The 16,283-nt window shown below is 48.2% G+C and overlaps 10 non-coding genes across 10 annotated transcripts; all 10 read left to right on the forward strand.

The window, feature by feature from the left end:
* Nucleotides 1-67: 67 nt before the first annotated feature.
* On the forward strand, nucleotides 68-139 carry TRNAQ-CUG (transfer RNA glutamine (anticodon CUG)). The gene has a single exon. It is a non-coding gene; the product is annotated as a tRNA-Gln (tRNA).
* Nucleotides 140-5,169: 5,030 nt separating this feature from the next.
* TRNAQ-CUG (transfer RNA glutamine (anticodon CUG)) lies at nucleotides 5,170-5,241 on the forward strand. The gene has a single exon. It is a non-coding gene; the product is annotated as a tRNA-Gln (tRNA).
* A 78-nt stretch (nucleotides 5,242-5,319) lies between these two features.
* TRNAE-CUC (transfer RNA glutamic acid (anticodon CUC)) lies at nucleotides 5,320-5,391 on the forward strand. The gene has a single exon. It is a non-coding gene; the product is annotated as a tRNA-Glu (tRNA).
* A 5-nt stretch (nucleotides 5,392-5,396) lies between these two features.
* On the forward strand, nucleotides 5,397-5,468 carry TRNAQ-CUG (transfer RNA glutamine (anticodon CUG)). Its single transcript has one exon. It is a non-coding gene; the product is annotated as a tRNA-Gln (tRNA).
* Nucleotides 5,469-5,545: 77 nt separating this feature from the next.
* Nucleotides 5,546-5,617, forward strand: TRNAE-CUC (transfer RNA glutamic acid (anticodon CUC)). The gene has a single exon. It is a non-coding gene; the product is annotated as a tRNA-Glu (tRNA).
* Nucleotides 5,618-5,622: 5 nt separating this feature from the next.
* Nucleotides 5,623-5,694, forward strand: TRNAQ-CUG (transfer RNA glutamine (anticodon CUG)). Its single transcript has one exon. It is a non-coding gene; the product is annotated as a tRNA-Gln (tRNA).
* Nucleotides 5,695-8,885: 3,191 nt separating this feature from the next.
* Nucleotides 8,886-8,957, forward strand: TRNAE-CUC (transfer RNA glutamic acid (anticodon CUC)). Its single transcript has one exon. It is a non-coding gene; the product is annotated as a tRNA-Glu (tRNA).
* Nucleotides 8,958-8,962: 5 nt separating this feature from the next.
* On the forward strand, nucleotides 8,963-9,034 carry TRNAQ-CUG (transfer RNA glutamine (anticodon CUG)). The gene has a single exon. It is a non-coding gene; the product is annotated as a tRNA-Gln (tRNA).
* Nucleotides 9,035-9,112: 78 nt separating this feature from the next.
* On the forward strand, nucleotides 9,113-9,184 carry TRNAE-CUC (transfer RNA glutamic acid (anticodon CUC)). The gene has a single exon. It is a non-coding gene; the product is annotated as a tRNA-Glu (tRNA).
* Nucleotides 9,185-9,189: 5 nt separating this feature from the next.
* Nucleotides 9,190-9,261, forward strand: TRNAQ-CUG (transfer RNA glutamine (anticodon CUG)). The gene has a single exon. It is a non-coding gene; the product is annotated as a tRNA-Gln (tRNA).
* Nucleotides 9,262-16,283: the final 7,022 nt, after the last annotated feature.

Genomic DNA, 16,283 nt, shown 5'->3' on the forward strand with positions numbered 1-16,283 from the left:
TCTAGTGGCTAGGATACCTGGCTCTCACCCAGGAGGCCCGGGTTCGATTCCCGGCGTCGGAAAATTTGGTCTCATGGTGTAATGGTTAGCACTCTGGACTCTGAATCCAGCGATCCGAGTTCAAATCTCGGTGAGACCTGCTCTTTCTTTTCTTTTTTCTGCCTGTTTTATTGCCATTCGCGCTTCTTGTGCGTCCTCTTGCTGCTGTTCACCGTGTTCCGGCGTGGTCTAGTGGCTAGGATACCTGATTCTACTTCCGGCCACCGACCGTGACGGACGTGTGTATCATGGGCTCCCAAGGAGCGGATTTAGCGGCCCAGCCGGGCCGTGGTATCAGGAGTACGACCAAACCGAACGAGGACTACCAGCTGATTTTGCCGCATTTGCCAAAAGGTTCGAGCGTTTTGCATACTGTTTTTTTGCATGGCGACGTCCAAGCCAGGCCATACCGTGTTGAAAACTTTCGTGACGCTCTTGAGCGTCTGTCATTGCTGCCGGAAGGGGTTCCCCTCGGAGCATATCAGATGAATCATGTTTGCGCCGTAACATTCTGCAATGAAGAAGGAAAAAAACAAAATGCTACAGGCGGAGGCGTTCAACGTCAAGGACCACCGCTGTGTGGTCATTGACCCATGCAACCAGGGCGTCAGGCTGAAGCTGTTCTGGCTGCTACACGGCGTGAAAGATGACGACGTGAAGGCAGCTCTGGCGGCTTTTGGAAAAGTGACCGACATAACTCGGGACAAGTGGAGAGTCAAAGGCTTCGTCGACAAGTCGTCTACTACGCGCTCAGTGACATTGAAGCTGAAGGTGGGCGTTACCATCGAGCACTTACCGCACCAGCTGCGTGTTGGAGAGGACGTCGCACTCGTCCACGTTCCTGGCAGAGCTCCGCTCTGCCTCCGGTGCCGCGGCACCGGACACATACGTCGGGAGTGCCGTGTGCCACGTTTCGGGCTCTGTCGTCGCTTCGGCCACGACGACGCCCAGTGCGTGCGAACATATGCTACCGTAGCTGGTCCTGGTCGTAGGGATACTACTGAGGAGCATATTATGGACGAAGTCGACGCAGTAGAGGCGACCCGTGAGAGTCGGGAAGACGCAGTACCGAAAAGCATAGCCTCAGAAAAAGCAACGCTTCCCACGGAACATGAGGCTGCCAACTCAGAAGAACCGCCTGTGCCTGACACCAGAACTGAGGCGGACGCGGGAAAAGCAGATGATGCTGCGGTAGGTGCAGCTGAGACGGTTTTGGAATCGACCGACGAGAAGGACGTTGACACGGAGATGCCCGCGGCGTCAACTTTGCCAGCGAAGAGGACGCACGACGAAGCTGATGACAAGGCGACGAGCTACGACGGGACGGACCATGAGGAACCTCTTCCCAAAGCGCCTCCTGTTCGACGTGCGACCTACAAGCCCAAGCCGAACATCCCTCCTGATCGTAGGACTTCGTCGGGTGTCCCTCCGCCTTAGCGGAGGTGCCTTGCAGGGTCTTCGTGTTGGTAACCCGGTCTTCGATCGGGTTCAGTGCTGACAGCGTCGTACTTTGCAAGCTGGAAGGATTTTTGATGAGGTGAGCTGCAAACCGATGTCACTTTGAGAGCGGCGAATCCCAACCATTTAGATGGCGCCTCAACTAACATCTAGCTTGCGTATTGCCACACTGAACGTGAGAGGTCTTTCTGCGCGAAGAAGGCAAAATCAGCTGAAACGTCTCTTGTTCGAAAACGAAATCGATCTGTTGGCTGTTCAAGAGACAAAAATTGAAAGCGAAGAGTTGACAGATGCGATGGCAGAAATTTACCGTGCACAGTTCAGTGTTTGCGTGTGCCATGCAAAAGGAAAGTCGGGAGGGTGTCTGATTTTGACTCGAAACGGCAAAGTCGCTGTGGAAACTGTATTTTCCTGTGAAAGTGGCCGGATTGTAGCATGCGATTTTTACTTTTCTGGTGTAGAGTGGAGAGCTGTGTGTGTATATGCACCTAATAGAATTCCAGAACGAGATGCCTTTTTTCGCCGTGTTCAACCTTTCCTGCTGACAGAAAAGCGTGTACTATTGCTTGGAGATTTCAACTGCGTGTGTAGACCTGAAGATAGAACAAGCAACAAAACCCTGCAGGACACGAGTGCCGCGCTGCTGTCTGAGATGATTAGTGAAGCAGAATTGGAAGATATTGGCATTATAATGCAAGGTTCGGAACAAGCACAGTACACGCATTTCCAAGGCGTTAGTCACGCAAGGCTGGACAGAATTTATGTTCCTTCTGAAGTTGTGCCCTTGTGTTCCCAGTACCAGACTGTGCACGTCAGCTTCAGTGATCATTCTTTAGTCGTGATCACACTTGCGGAGAGGAAAAGGACTGTCAAGTTTAGTTGGGAATTATGGAAATTTAATGACTCATTGTTGGAGGATGACGAGTTTTGCAAGAAACTAAAAGACTCAGTCAAAAGCTTGTTAGAAAAAGAGACAGACTTTATACAAACATGGGAACAATTTAAATGCGACGTGAAAGTGGCCGCTATAGAAAGAGCATGTGCTTTAAAGCGTAAAGAAAAACAGCAAGAAAAGGAACTTCGTACCGAGCTTGATTTCATGCTCAGCATGGAAGGCGTCAAGCCGGGGTTGTACAGACAAGAAATAAAAGAGACCAAAACTAAGCTTGGAAATATCGAGGTGCTGTGATAAGGGCACGCAGCGAAAGATTTTGGCTTGGGGAGACGCCCACAAAAAGGGCGCTCAGCGACAAAAAACAGTATGCAGTTTCGAAAGAGATAAAGGAAATTTGTTATCGCAATGACGTAACTTCCGAATCTGAGGTGATTGAAAGGGCGTTTCTGGAATATTACCAAAACTTGTTCAGCCTTAAAACGCCTGATGTTGAACATTACAAAACTGCATTCCTGTCGCTAATGCCAAGAGTCGAGGTGGACCTGGCGCAGGTACTTGAGGAGCCCATAACGGCAGCAGAAATCGAAGCTGCAATACAGCAGCTGAGCTTGAACAAGTCGCCTGGGCCGGACGGCCTCGGTGCCGCACTTTACAAGGCTTTGAAAACAGAAATGGCAATAGCATTGCAGCGCGTAATAAGCGAGTGTTACGAAAGAAAGTTAACTCCGCCGTCTTTTCGAACTTCCCACGTGGTGTTGATCCCAAAATCGGACGACCCGAGTAGGTTGCAGTCAGTTGAGTGTTACCGCCCAATCAGCTTAACTAACGTAGACTACAAAATTTATATGAAAGTGCTAGCCGGACGACTCAAAACAGTAATTAAAACCCTTGTTGGCCCACACCAGACCTGCGGCATAAAAGAAAGATCCATTTTTACTAACATACACGTAGCTAGAAGTGTCCTTGAATGCTGTGATGCAACGGAGGGTCGTGTCGCCATGATGCAACTGGACCTGCATAAGGCGTTTGATAAAGTTGTGCATGAAATTTTGTTCGTGCTTTTGGAACATGTGAATGTAGGATGTATCATCACTGATGGCGTGAAAATGGTTTATGATGGCTGTACATCAAGGTTGATAATTAATAACCGCCTGAGTAATAGTATTCCTGTCTTGTCGTCAGTGAGGCAGGGTTGCCCTCTTTCGCCACTGCTTTTTGCACTTTACCTGGAGCCCTTTTGTTTAAAGCTGTTAACTACGCAAAACATTCGAGGTTACGCCTTTTGTCATAATGAAGTGAAGGTATTGGCATATGCAGATGATATAGCAGTGTTCTGCAGAGACCAGGAAAGCGTGCAAGAAGTGGTGAGAGAAGCCGTAAATTTTTGTGATGCAAGTGGCTGCGCGATAAGCTGGCAGAAATGTTTTGGTTTTTGGCATGGAAAGTGGCAGGCCACGCCAGAAGTATTCTGTCGAATGAAGTGGGTAGACACGCCAGGAAAGTACCTCGGCGTGCCGCTAACCAACTACAGAGAAAGCAAGGAATATTGGGCCCATGAAACCGAACGAGTCAAAGCTCAGACAAGCAAATGGGGCGGTCATAACTTTTCCATGTTCGCAAGAGCTACGGTGTGCAACATGTTTTTAGTAGCGAGGATTTTTTACGTTCTGCAAGCGTTAACTTTGCCAAGGACTTCAGTGCAAAGGTTGCACAGAGTGTTTGCAACATTTATTTGGGCGTCAACATGGGAACGTACCAGCCGATGCAATCTGTTCCACAAGGTGCGGAACGGGGGGCTAGGGTTGTCAAATTTATTTCTGAGACAGATAGTCACTAGATTCTTTTTCTTGCGTCAAGATAATGATTTTCTGCGAACTGTTATACAAGTGCGATTGTCAGAATCACTGCCTGATTATGTTGTGTCATCTATGTCTGCAGGGCGGAGTGGGTTAAGTGCTTTTTTGCAAGAAGTTGTTGCAGCAGTCCGTATTCTTCGGTCAAAATTTTCCGATGAGTATCTAACCATTGTAACAAGGAAAAAGATGTACAAGGACCTGCTTGATGTGTTTCTGCCAGTGCCTGTTTATCGCAGTGCTTATCTTCTGGGTCCCGAAAAGGATGTGCTAAAAAGAGTCAAAATAATGCCGGTGAAGTCTTCAGTGCGTTCTTTGTTTTTTCAATTGCATACTGGAACCCTCCCAGTGAAGCCATGGTTGCAAAGTAAAGGCCTTTTTGTACCTTGGTCAGTAGAGTGTCTTATTTGCAAGAAAGTGGAAACTATAGAACATATCTTTCTCGACTGTCATGACGCTGTTTTTCTTTGGGATGCGTTGAAGCGCACACTGAAAAAAGATTTCCCCCTGACTCCTTTTGGAATACGCTTCCTACCATGTGCAGAGCCAGGTGAAGTGCCTTGCGACCTGCTAATGTTGCTCTGCATGCACAGCCTATGGCGTACGCGAATGGATGTCAGGCATGAACATGTTGTTGTGAATCCGGCTCATCAGTATTTCATTGAGAGCATCATGTATACTCAGGAAGTTTTCGGACAGCAAGCTCCTCAGCCTGAGTGGCTGCCTGTCCTCGACCAACTAAAATCATTTAACCCATTTTATCATCGTGCACTAGCTAGAAACTGACCTGTGCTTTTATTGTCATGTCATTGTATTTTTGTTTTGTTTGCCCGGCCAAGTCGGTAATAAAGAAAAAAAAAAGTGGCTAGGATACCTGGCTCTCACCCAGGAGGCCCGGGTTGGATTTCCGGCGTCGGAAAATTTGGTCTCATGGTGTAATGGTTAGCACTCTGGACTCTGAATCCAGCGATCCGAGTTCAAATCTCGGTGAGACCTGCTCTTTCTTTTCTTTTTTCTGCCAGTTTTATTGCCATTCGCGCTTCTTGTGCGTCCTCTTGCTGCTGTTCGCCGTGTTCCGGCGTGGTCTAGTGGCTAGGATACCTGGCTCTCACCCAGGAGGCCCGGGTTCGATTCCCGGCGTCGGAAAATTTGGTCTCATGGTGTAATGGTTAGCACTCTGGACTCTGAATCCAGCGATCCGAGTTCAAATCTCGGTGAGACCTGCTCTTTCTTTTCTTTTTTTGCCAGTTTTATTGCCATTCGCGCTTCTTGTGCGTCCTCTTGCTGCTGTTCGCCGTGTTCCGGCGTGGTCTAGTGGCTAGGATACCTGGCTCTCACCCAGGAGGCCCGGGTTCGATTCCCGGCGTCGGAGAATTTGGTCTCATGGTGTAATGGTTAGCACTCTGGACTCTGAATCCCGCGATCCGAGTTCAAATCTCGGTGAGACCTGCTCTTTCTTTTCTTTTTTTTGCCAGTTTTATTGCCATCCGCGCTTCTTGTGCGTCCTCTTGCTGCTGTTCACCGTGTTCCGGCGTGGTCTAGTATTTTAACTGTGTTCTTAGTGCGCGAGATAAGACAAGCCCTCGACCGTTTAGAGATGCAAGCACACAAGTGTTATCGCGAATGGTTGAGAACTGGAACATGGAAGATGTAGCAGAGTGTCTTGAGGGAACGCGTGCAGTAAAGCTCACACACTTCCAGGGTTCGAGCCATGCACGGCTGGACCGCATTTATGCATCCGTCGATGTCTTACCTGAATGTAATGGTTACGAAGTTGTGCCAGTATCTTTTTCAGACCATTGTTTAGTTAAATGTTGTTTTGGGATGGTAAAGAGAGGGAATTCTTTTTCATGGGAAATGTGGAAATTCAATAATAAACTCCTGCAGGATGAACTGTATACCCGTATAGTAAAAGATGAAATTGCAAAAATAGGCCCCGGTAAAAATATGCACATCTGGCAACAGTGGGAGCTGTGTAAAGAAACTATAAAAATTAAAGCAATAGAGAGGGCTGCCTGTATACGGTTTCAAGAAAAACAGAAAGAGACAGAGTTAAGGAAGCTGCTCCATAGGCTGCTTCAACAGGAATCTCTAGCGCCGGGGAAATGGACGGAAGATGTAAGGAAAACAAAGCAAAAACTAGAATTGATCGAACAAGAACGGTATCGGGGAGCGTTAGTGAGGGCAAGGGCAGAAGACATAGCTGCAGGGGAGGCGCCATCAAAACGAGTGCTGGGGTTGGAAAAAGCAAACGCTGAAAGGAACCACATCGACAAAATAGAATGGGGCGGTGTCTTGTCGGCAGACAACGACCACATAAAAGCAGCTTTCAACGAGCATTACCAAGCGCTCTTCGCATCCCACACGGTAGACACTATCACATTTAAAGATCAGTTTCTGGCGGCGATGCCGCGTCTTGGTGATGACGTAAAAGAGAGATTAGAAGTGGCTATCACTGAAACAGAAGTGGAGCATGCAATCGCCAGTTTAAACCCCGGTAAATCGCCGGGACCAGATGGGCTCAGCGCGCGTTTTTACAAAGATTTCAAGCACGAAATTGCCCCTATCCTGAACGTTATCTTTAACGCTGCCTACACAGTAAATGCACTCCCTCCGTCATATGGGTCATCACACACGGTGCTTATTCCTAAAACGGATCAAATAGATAAATTACGACTGGTTACAGCTTACAGACCCATAGCACTTACAAACGTTGAATATAAAATTTTTATGAAGGTTTTGGCTCGGAGATTGAAGACGGTGATTAAGGATATAGTTGGGCCACACCAGACGTGTGGGATAAAAGGGAGGTCAATAATGTCCAATATTCACAAGGTGCGAAGTGTTCTTGAGTGTTGTGATGACTCGAATGGTCGGGTGGCCATTCTCCAAGTCGACCTCGAGAAAGCTTTTGACTGCGTCGATGACGAAATTTTGTTTTCTGTTTTGGACCATGCGAATGTAGGGTCAGTTATCCGCAAGGGCGTAGCCCTGGCGTACCGAAACTGCACGACGAGATTGATCGTAAATAAGAGTCTGGGGGCCCCCATTAGCGTGCAGCGTTCGGTGCGACAGGGCTGCCCTCTCAGCCCTCTTTTGTTTTGTATATACATTGAGACATTGTGTATTAAAATATTGAACAATGACAACGTTAATGGGTTTAAGTTACAAGCAGCCGAGGTGAAGCTGCTGGCGTACGCGGATGATGTTGCAGTTTGTACGGTGGACCATGAGAGCATAACGGAGGCTGTCAAATGTGTCCGTGAGTTCTCTCAGGTTACCGGAAGCGGGGTGAACTGGGCCAAGTGCCTTGGGTTCTGGCATGGACGGTGGCCATCGAAGCCTGAACACTTTGCGAATGTGACGTGGGCGAAAACCCCAACCATGTACTTAGGCGTCGAGCTTGATGGTTACCGCCAAAGCGAGCAATATTGGCAAGAACAGACGAAAGCGCTACGGGAGAAAGCGGAGAAGTGGAAAGGTGCCAACTTATCGATTTTCGCCAGAGCTACTGTATGTAACCTTTTTTATATCAGTAAACTTTGGTTTGTTATGCAAGTTTTGCATTGTTCGCGTGTAAATGTACAGAGGCTCCACAGGATTTTCGCCGTCTTTGTTTGGGCTGCAGAATGGGAACGCTGCAGCAGAACAAACTTATTCCGTCGGGTGAAAGACGGTGGCTTGGGACTTGGACACCTCTTTTTGCGGCAAGTGGTCAACCGGTTTTTGTTTTTTCGCGACGTTTCCGACCCTTTCTTGCGCACTGTCTGCCAAGTTAGGCTGCGGCGCCTACTGCCGGAGTTTGTTGTCTCCACCGAAGAAGTTACGTGTGGTATATTCGGCTATTACAGAGAGGTCGTCGCAAGTGTTAGATTTCTTTCAGTGCGTTTTTCTAATGAATATCTGTGTTGTGTAAAACGGAAAAAGCTGTACCACGATTTATGTGACACTGTTTTGCCACAACCTTTGTATAGAGCCTTATACAGTGGAGGCCCAGGCTCAGACGTCTTAAAGAGAGTAAAGAAAATGCAGGTGCCACCAGGCGCTAAGACCTTTTTCTTTAAATTACACACCGGAACGTTGTCAGTAAAGAAATTTTTCGAGGGAAAGGATTTATTTTTACCTTGGGGTTCGCATTGTTTAATCTGTAAGCAGCCGGAAACAATAGACCATGTTTTTTTACATTGTTGGGAAGGGGTTTATTTTTGGGATGTTTTGCAACGGACTATGAAGAAAGACTTCCCCCTAGATTCGCATGGCATTCGATATTTAAGCATTGATAATGACGACGGGGTTCCATTTGATTTAATTATGCTCCTGGGTCTCCACTGTATATGGCGCTCCAGAATGGCAGGCTATCACTGTGACAGGGAAGCGCGCCCTGCCCGAATTTATTTCCGAGAGTCTATGGACTGGTTTGTCGCTATGCAAAAAGCGGTTGCGGAACCTCCCGACTGGCTCTCAAGGGTAGAGCCTTTGTTGTCTTTGCGGGAGTTTTAATGTGACGAAGCCAGCCTGACGCTGGCTGAGTATGTCTTTCAATGTGTTCATTGTCCTGTACTATTGCTTTTGTGATTTGTCTGTTCCTTTTTTTTCGTAAAGTGTTGTTTTCCAAAGCCAGGAAATAAAGAAAAAAAAAATCCGGCGTGGTCTAGTGGCTAGGATACCTGGCTCTCACCCAGGAGGCCCGAGTTCGATTCCCGGCGTCGGAAAATTTGGTCTCATGGTGTAATGGTTAGCACTCTGGACTCTGAATCCAGCGATCCGAGTTCAAATCTCGGTGAGACCTGCTCTTTCTTTTCTTTTTTTTGCCAGTTTTATTGCCATTCGCGCTTCTTGTGCGTCCTCTTGCTGCTGTTCGCCGTGTTCCGGCGTGGTCTAGTGGCTAGGATACCTGGCTCTCACCCAGGAGGCCCGGGTTCGATTCCCGGCGTCGGAAAATTTGGTCTCATGGTGTAATGGTTAGCACTCTGGACTCTGAATCCAGCGATCCGAGTTCAAATCTCGGTGAGACCTCCTCTTCCTTTGCTTTTTTTTGCCAGTTTTATTGCCATTCGCGCTTCTTGTGCGTCCTCTTGCTGCTGTTCGCCGTGTTCCGGCGTGGTCTAGTGGCCTTAGCGAAAAAGAGGATGTGCTAAAAATGCATTTCAAACGTATTGTATTAATTTCATATTTATTTCGCATTTTTTTGTCCCTATGCTTAAACTGCAATACGAATGCTTTCTAAGTATAGTACGAATAATTTTTTGAACATTCTTAAAAATACGTGAAAAATACATTTTTGCCCGCTTAGCGTATTTATAATGCATTAAAAATATACATTAGAAATAGACTAAAAATATACATTTAATACATTAAAAATATAGTTACTCGGGCTTAAAAAAAATGTCTACTGGGCGGCTCCATGGGATGAGACGGGTTAATGCGTCAACTGGAGAACAAATTGTACACGAGTATTTATAATCAATTAACAGGAGTCTGAAATTACAAGGTCACGTGACTGAATGAGAACGGCAGATACCTACACACAGCATACCAAGACGACGGTGAACCGGCAAACTGGAAATCCTACGACAAGCGCTGTACTTGGCTTGCCTTATATATACCCACCGAGAACGACGCATTTTTTTGCGCGGTGAGGCCTTTTTTTGCGCAAAGACTGTGGGCTGCCAAATTATCGCAGAAGTACCCTACTGATCGCGTTCGAATCTGCGGCTAATGGAGAACGGAATTGTTAGTTGAGACTTGCGTCAGGCATAGGTCAGCAGTCGGACTGTCAACCAAAAGATACATGCGCGTCTAAGGAGCCGGTCGGCCTTGCCAGTCGGGGTCCGTTCCGCTGGCGTATTCGGGCCCAGAAGTACCCAAGGCGCTTTTGCTGGTATAATGCTATCACGTTCTCTCACAGAAATGTTCAAATGACATCTGAGTCGAATGTCATTCGAGAATTGGAATGACATTCGGAATCGACGGACTCCCGCGGTGCTACACGACACTTTCCAAACCCATTGAAAAGCCTCCGCTCGTTTTCAGTGTACAGCGACGACGACGGCGGCGGTCACACTAGTCCGACAACGGCAGTATATATCACGCTCAACAATAGCATGTGATTATAGCATGTGATATGATTGTAGAGGGACATGTTTTTCAGGCCAACGACACCGTCGAATCCGGTCGGCGGACGGTCAGCCTTGTCGGCGGCTGAGCGCGAGCACGGTGATGAGGCAGCGGTGTGAATATGCTTGCGCTTCTAAATGAGCGAAACGAACGGCTATATTTCACATGTGCACACCTGAACACTCATCAGCGATAAGCGCTTTCCAAAGCAATTTCAGTCGACGACGGCTCTCTTCCCTTCCGCGACGACTATGCCCAGCGAGTCCGCAGGGTTGGATCAGTGACATCGGCGGTTGTGAAGAGCGAATCACAAGCTTTAGCGAATGCAAATGGTCACCGGGTGTAGTTTTCGCAACAGTGACCTGAAATCAACTATTGCTTACAGCGCAGGGCACGCGTACGATGAACGGGAAACGCCGGTGTGACCCAGACTGCCCAGCCGTGCTTTACGGCCAGCAGCAGTCGTCGCCGTCGCTAGCTTGTGAATAACAAGTTAGGCCGTTTCAGTTAAAGCGAACAGTCGCCAAACATACTTCTGGATAAAGTAGTTTAAAAAAAAGTACTGGTCACGTCGGAGAAACCTGGGACAAGAAGCGAGAAGCGCCGATCCTGCGCGATGCCAACAACCCGGCTGCCAAGTGTTTCTCAGGCGTGCGATCGCATCATCGCTTCCAACATATTGTCGCACTGCGTGAACAAGCACGAGTACAACCAGTAAAAAAGAAACCAGATTGTTTAATAGAACTAAACCGCAGATTGCGTTTTATGTTATCAAAAGACCACTAGGGCAGAGTTTCGTGAGACGTACCCACCGTCTGCTATCCCAGTGTTGCCATACTGTAGTGTTGCCAGACTTGCGCGACTCCCAGTGTTGCCAGGCTATAAGGTTGCCAGATTGTGAACTAAAACCCAGTGTGGCCAGACTATTTGTTCCCTCTCCCTTTTACATTCTCCTCCGCCTACAGCTACGCTGTCGCGCCGGAACCGCCCAGCTCGTTAGAGCAGCCTTGCCCGGAGTGGCCGCCGCCTGTTCGCAAAGCGAAAGAGCACGTCCGCGGCGGTTACGAAATTATTTTTTTAGTCACTTGTCGAGCAGGCGGGTACCACAGACGAAATCTGCCGATGCGTAGCCCCAGAGAGCGTATTAAGACGAGAGAAACGCGTGATTTTGGTGAAATAAGCGTGCTATGCTCAAATTCACTTGTCGAGCAGACGGGTACGACAGATGAAATCTGCCGATGCGTGGCCCCAATGAGCGTATTAAGACGAGAGAAACGCGTGATTTTGTTAAAATAAGCGTGCTAAGCTCAAATTCACTTGTCGAGCAGACGGGTACGACAGACGAAATCTGCCGATGCGTGGCCCCAGTGAGCGTATTAAGACGAGAGAAACGCGTGATTTTGTTGAAATAAGCGCTCAAATTCACTTGTCGAGCAGACGGGTACGACAGACGAAATCTGCCGCTGCGTGGCCCCAGTGAGCGTATTAAGACGAGAGAAACGCGTGATTTTGTTGAAATCAGCGTGCTAAGCTCAAATTCACTTGTCGAGCAGACGGGTACCACAGACGAAATCTGCCGATGCGTGGCCCCAGTGAGCGTATTAAGACGAGAGAAACGCGTGATTTTGTTGAAATCAGCGTGCTAAGCTCAAATTCACTTGTCGAGCAGACGGGTACGACAGACGAAATCTGCCGATGCGTGGCCCCAGTGAGCGTATTAAGACGAGAGAAACGCGTGATTTTGTTGAAATAAGCGTGCTATGCTCAAATTCACTTGTCGAGCAGACGGGTACGACAGACGAAATCTGCCGATGCGTGGCCCCAGTGAGCGTATTAAGACGAGAGAAACGCGTGATTTTGGTGAAATAAGCGTGCTATGCTCAAATTCACTTGTCGAGCAGACGGGTACGACAGATGAAATCTGCCGATGCGTGGCCCCAGTGAGCGTATTAAGACGAGAGAAACGCGTGATTTTGTTGAAATAAGCGTGCTAAGCTCAAATTCACTTGTCGAGCAGACGGGTACGACAGACGAAATCTGCCGCTGCGTGGCCCCAGTGAGCGTATTAAGACGAGAGAAACGCGTGATTTTGTTGAAATAAGCGTGCTAAGCTCAAATTCACTTGTCGAGCAGACGGGTACACCAGACGAAATCTGCCGATGCGTGGCCCCAGTGAGCGTATTAAGACGAGAGAAACGCGTGATTTTGTTGAAATAAGCGTGCTAAGCTCAAATTCACTTGTCGAGCAGACGGGTACCACAGACGAAATCTGCCGATGCGTGGCCCCAGTGAGCGTATTAAGACGAGAGAAACGCGTGATTTTGTTGAAATAAGCGTGCTATGCTCAAATTCACTTGTCGAGCAGACGGGTACGACAGACGAAATCTGCCGATGCGTGGCCCCAGTGAGCGTATTAAGACGAGAGAAACGCGTGATTTTGGTGAAATAAGCGTGTTAACTTGAAGCACTGGTCATACTCATCCTGGTCACGGCACCAGTTAACTTGAAACTCTGATCCTCCTGGTCACGGCGCCAGTTAAGTTTCTCCTCTGGATCGTCGTCGGAATGGCCGGCTCGTCTATGCATGTGGTTAGCAGTTCGAAGGGCACTTCGCGCCAGTGGCGGTCCCAGAGATTGGTTTTAGGGGGGGCGGACGAACTTCCGTATAAAAAAAAATAGACACATTTTTTTTATCTACATTTTATTTGTACAACTTTTGCGCGTTTTTTTTTTGAAAATTAAATTATGAACGATATAAATGTTATACCATAACTCTTGCCTTGAATGTTAACGGCTACGTGAGAAATATTCATTTCGATGCCAGGGAGAAACAGGTCGTCGGATGAGACATCCCGCCACGGTGGGTCTAGCAAGGTCAATGCACCTGTCCGGGCATTTCACGAGTGCGATTGGCGGCCCTCATTACTCAGTTCGGGGAAGGAGCTTTGTTCCGCCCTTGGTCACCTCCGACAAGGCGGCTGGGCGGTGCGTCTTGTGAAGCCAACCGAAGGGACGATCCCCACGCTGGCGTCGCTGCGTCTCATGGTGGGATAGGTGGTAGCGGTTTATTTTAAAGAAAAAATAAAAAAAAGGCGAAGGAAAATAATGTTGCCGGCCGCGTCAATTGCCATCTAGTATCGTAAGCACGCGAGCTGCAGCCGGCGGAGGTGAAAGGGAAAATATAGCGAGGAGAAGGACAGGGAAGAGCTTTGTATGCTATTTATAAAATACAAAAAGTAATCAAGTTCGCGCCGCTCGCGCGCAAATGTCCGGGCTCTGTCCGAAAGCAAGAGCGCGCGAGCGGCCACTGTGCACAATCGTTTACAGAAAACGACAAATTGTACGTAGCGTCCTGTCTCTAACTAATCGCGCGCGTGGCACACTGCACGAGCGGCCGGGGTGGGGCGCCCGGCCTCGTAGAGTCCGAGGTAGCACCTAAGGAGCGTGCATGCCACGCGTGCACTACCTAGCGAAGAGCAAGCGGGAAGTCAAGCCCGCCTGCTCGCCCACGGTGGGATAAAGACATGAATGAGTGGCTCCACGTCGCCCCGACGAGGTTGCTGGCCACCGCAACCGCATGTGAATGGCACCGCCGTCGTCGCCGCGCCGGCGCCAAGGCAAGACAACAGCGGGGCATGGCAGGGCCCCGATGCCTCGACAATAACTACGAATTTTAGAATTGTGTGGAATAAAACTGCCGCTAACACGTTGAACGTACAAGGTAGGGGACTACTGGACACATCACAGACGAAAAAGGTTTGCTGATTTACGTCAAAAATCACATCTCGCCCTGTGAGAGCCCGAAAACGTACGTTCGGGAAGATATGCAAAGGCTTTTGGGGAAGGGGGGGGGGGGGGGGGAGCGCCCCCTCCGCCCTTCGGACCGCCACTGCTAAGGCAACAGGAGAAAAAGGCGGTTAAAAAACAGGCGGTTTGAAAAAAGGCGGTTTGAAAAAGGGCTGTAGAAAAGCGGCCGAGATTGGGACTCGGCGCGCTCCTCTTCTTTGTTTGCAGCTGGTTTTAATACCGTCGATAATTGGGCGGAGCTTTATTAAATCTGCTCTCGCGCAATTTAAATCAATACTGCTGGAGTGGCACTGTAGGTACAAGTGGGCGGCGGCCAGTGCTCGCCAGAACCCGACTCCCGACCTTACTGACCCCCACCCACTTGAGAGCTAATCTCTTTTTAATAGGAAACGGTCGTCGGCCCCTTGGTCCCCGTTTCCCGCGGCCTTGGAGAGCGTCCGAAGCGCGCGACGCGCTGTCACCATTCCTAACCCCTCTAGACTTCCGATGGACACGGTAGTTACCGTCGAGAGGGGGAAGGAACCTACTGGCGCCGTAGGCGTCTAGCTTACAGGTACCAACGACGCGTGCTCAGATTCACGCAACATTGACACTTTTAATTGGGGTAGGCAGTGTTGAACTGAATAACTGATAACAACGAAATTGTAGGCTGTGCTTGGTGAGCTTCGAAAAAAGTGCGAAATTCGGGCGTCGTCAGAAGCAACCTTGCAGAAATAATTACTTCATGTGCGCGCATCCTATTATTGCCCAGTCACTTCGTAGTGGCTAGATATTTTTTTCTTCTGGCAGTTAAGAATGCTCTGCAGCTCGTGCTGCGTTGAAAGCCGCATTCAGAACAGTAATTGTAGGAATGAAAACATCTTCGACCGAAGTCCGTCTTGATGGGTTTTTGAGATAGTTGAGAGGAAACTGACGCCAACCAATATTTTTACTTTTTTGCCCACCGTTTCGGGACCAACTTGGTCCCTTCTTCAGGGGTGACTACAGTGTGCCAGCAGCAGCGGGGTGCTGCCTTCGCTCTGCCTTTGTTAGCCCGTGGCGCAGTGCACTAACGCACGACGAGGGAAGCGTTCCTGGAGTCCTATTCGTCGCCGCCTTTGTGAACCGGATGTGCCATGACTCCACATGTCACCTCTTGAACGGTTTTTTTTTTTCGCGCAGATTTTAAAGGTTTATTAAAACGAAATACAAATGAGTTGTAAGTTTCATAAAAAAGTTAGTACAGTAGGAGGTCCCAAAGTGAAAACTGTCTGGGGAACCTCCCATCAGGAATACATAAGAAAAGTGCACAAGTTTGGCAGGGGAGATGGAACAAAAGTATACAATTAGGTTAAAACCTATTAGTGTAATTTGCGCCAATGAATAAGTTATACAATAGTTAGCGGGCATAATTTAACAAAAATGGCATAAAACAGCAAAGCATAAGAGCAAGAGAAAGAACACAAAAAGGCATCGGATAGCAATGGGCATTGAATAAATGCAGATATAAAACATAGGCGGAGGAAAAAAAAAAGAGGTTCCAGATGAGTAACAATATGGCCGTTTGCTGTCAGAGTGGGGAACAGAAAATAAGATTAAGGCAAACTTAAGCATGGCATGAAGCTGAATGGTTTGATGAGAGATGTTTTTTTAGTAAAGTGTAGAAAGCGGACTGCGAACGTGCGGATTTGATTGCTAGTGGTAATGAATTCCAGGTTTTGATGGCGGAGAAAAAAGCAGTTTGTTTTCCATAATTTGTACTCACTTTTGGTAGAAGCATATTGTTTTGTTCAGATAATCTAGTGTTATTGCTATTAGCAAGGAAAGATGCGGAAAAAAAGAGAAGTTGATTTCAACAAAAATCACGCGTTTCTCTCGTCTAAATACGATCACTGGGGCCACGCATCGGCAGATTTCGTCTGGTGTACCCGTCTGCTCGACAAGTGAATTTGAGCTTAGCACGCTTATTTCAACAAAATCACGCGTTTCTCTCGTCTTAATACGCTCACTGGGGCCACGCATCGGCAGATTTCGTCTGTCGTACCCGTCTGCTCGACAAGTGAATTTGAGCTTAGCACGCTTATTTCAACAAAATCACGCGTTTCTCTCGTCTTAATACGCTCACTGGGGCCACG

The sequence above is a fragment of the Amblyomma mixtum genome, chromosome 3 (assembly GCF_055824585.1).
Source record: "Amblyomma mixtum isolate Tamu chromosome 3, ASM5582458v1, whole genome shotgun sequence".
Taxonomy (NCBI): domain Eukaryota; kingdom Metazoa; phylum Arthropoda; class Arachnida; order Ixodida; family Ixodidae; genus Amblyomma; species Amblyomma mixtum.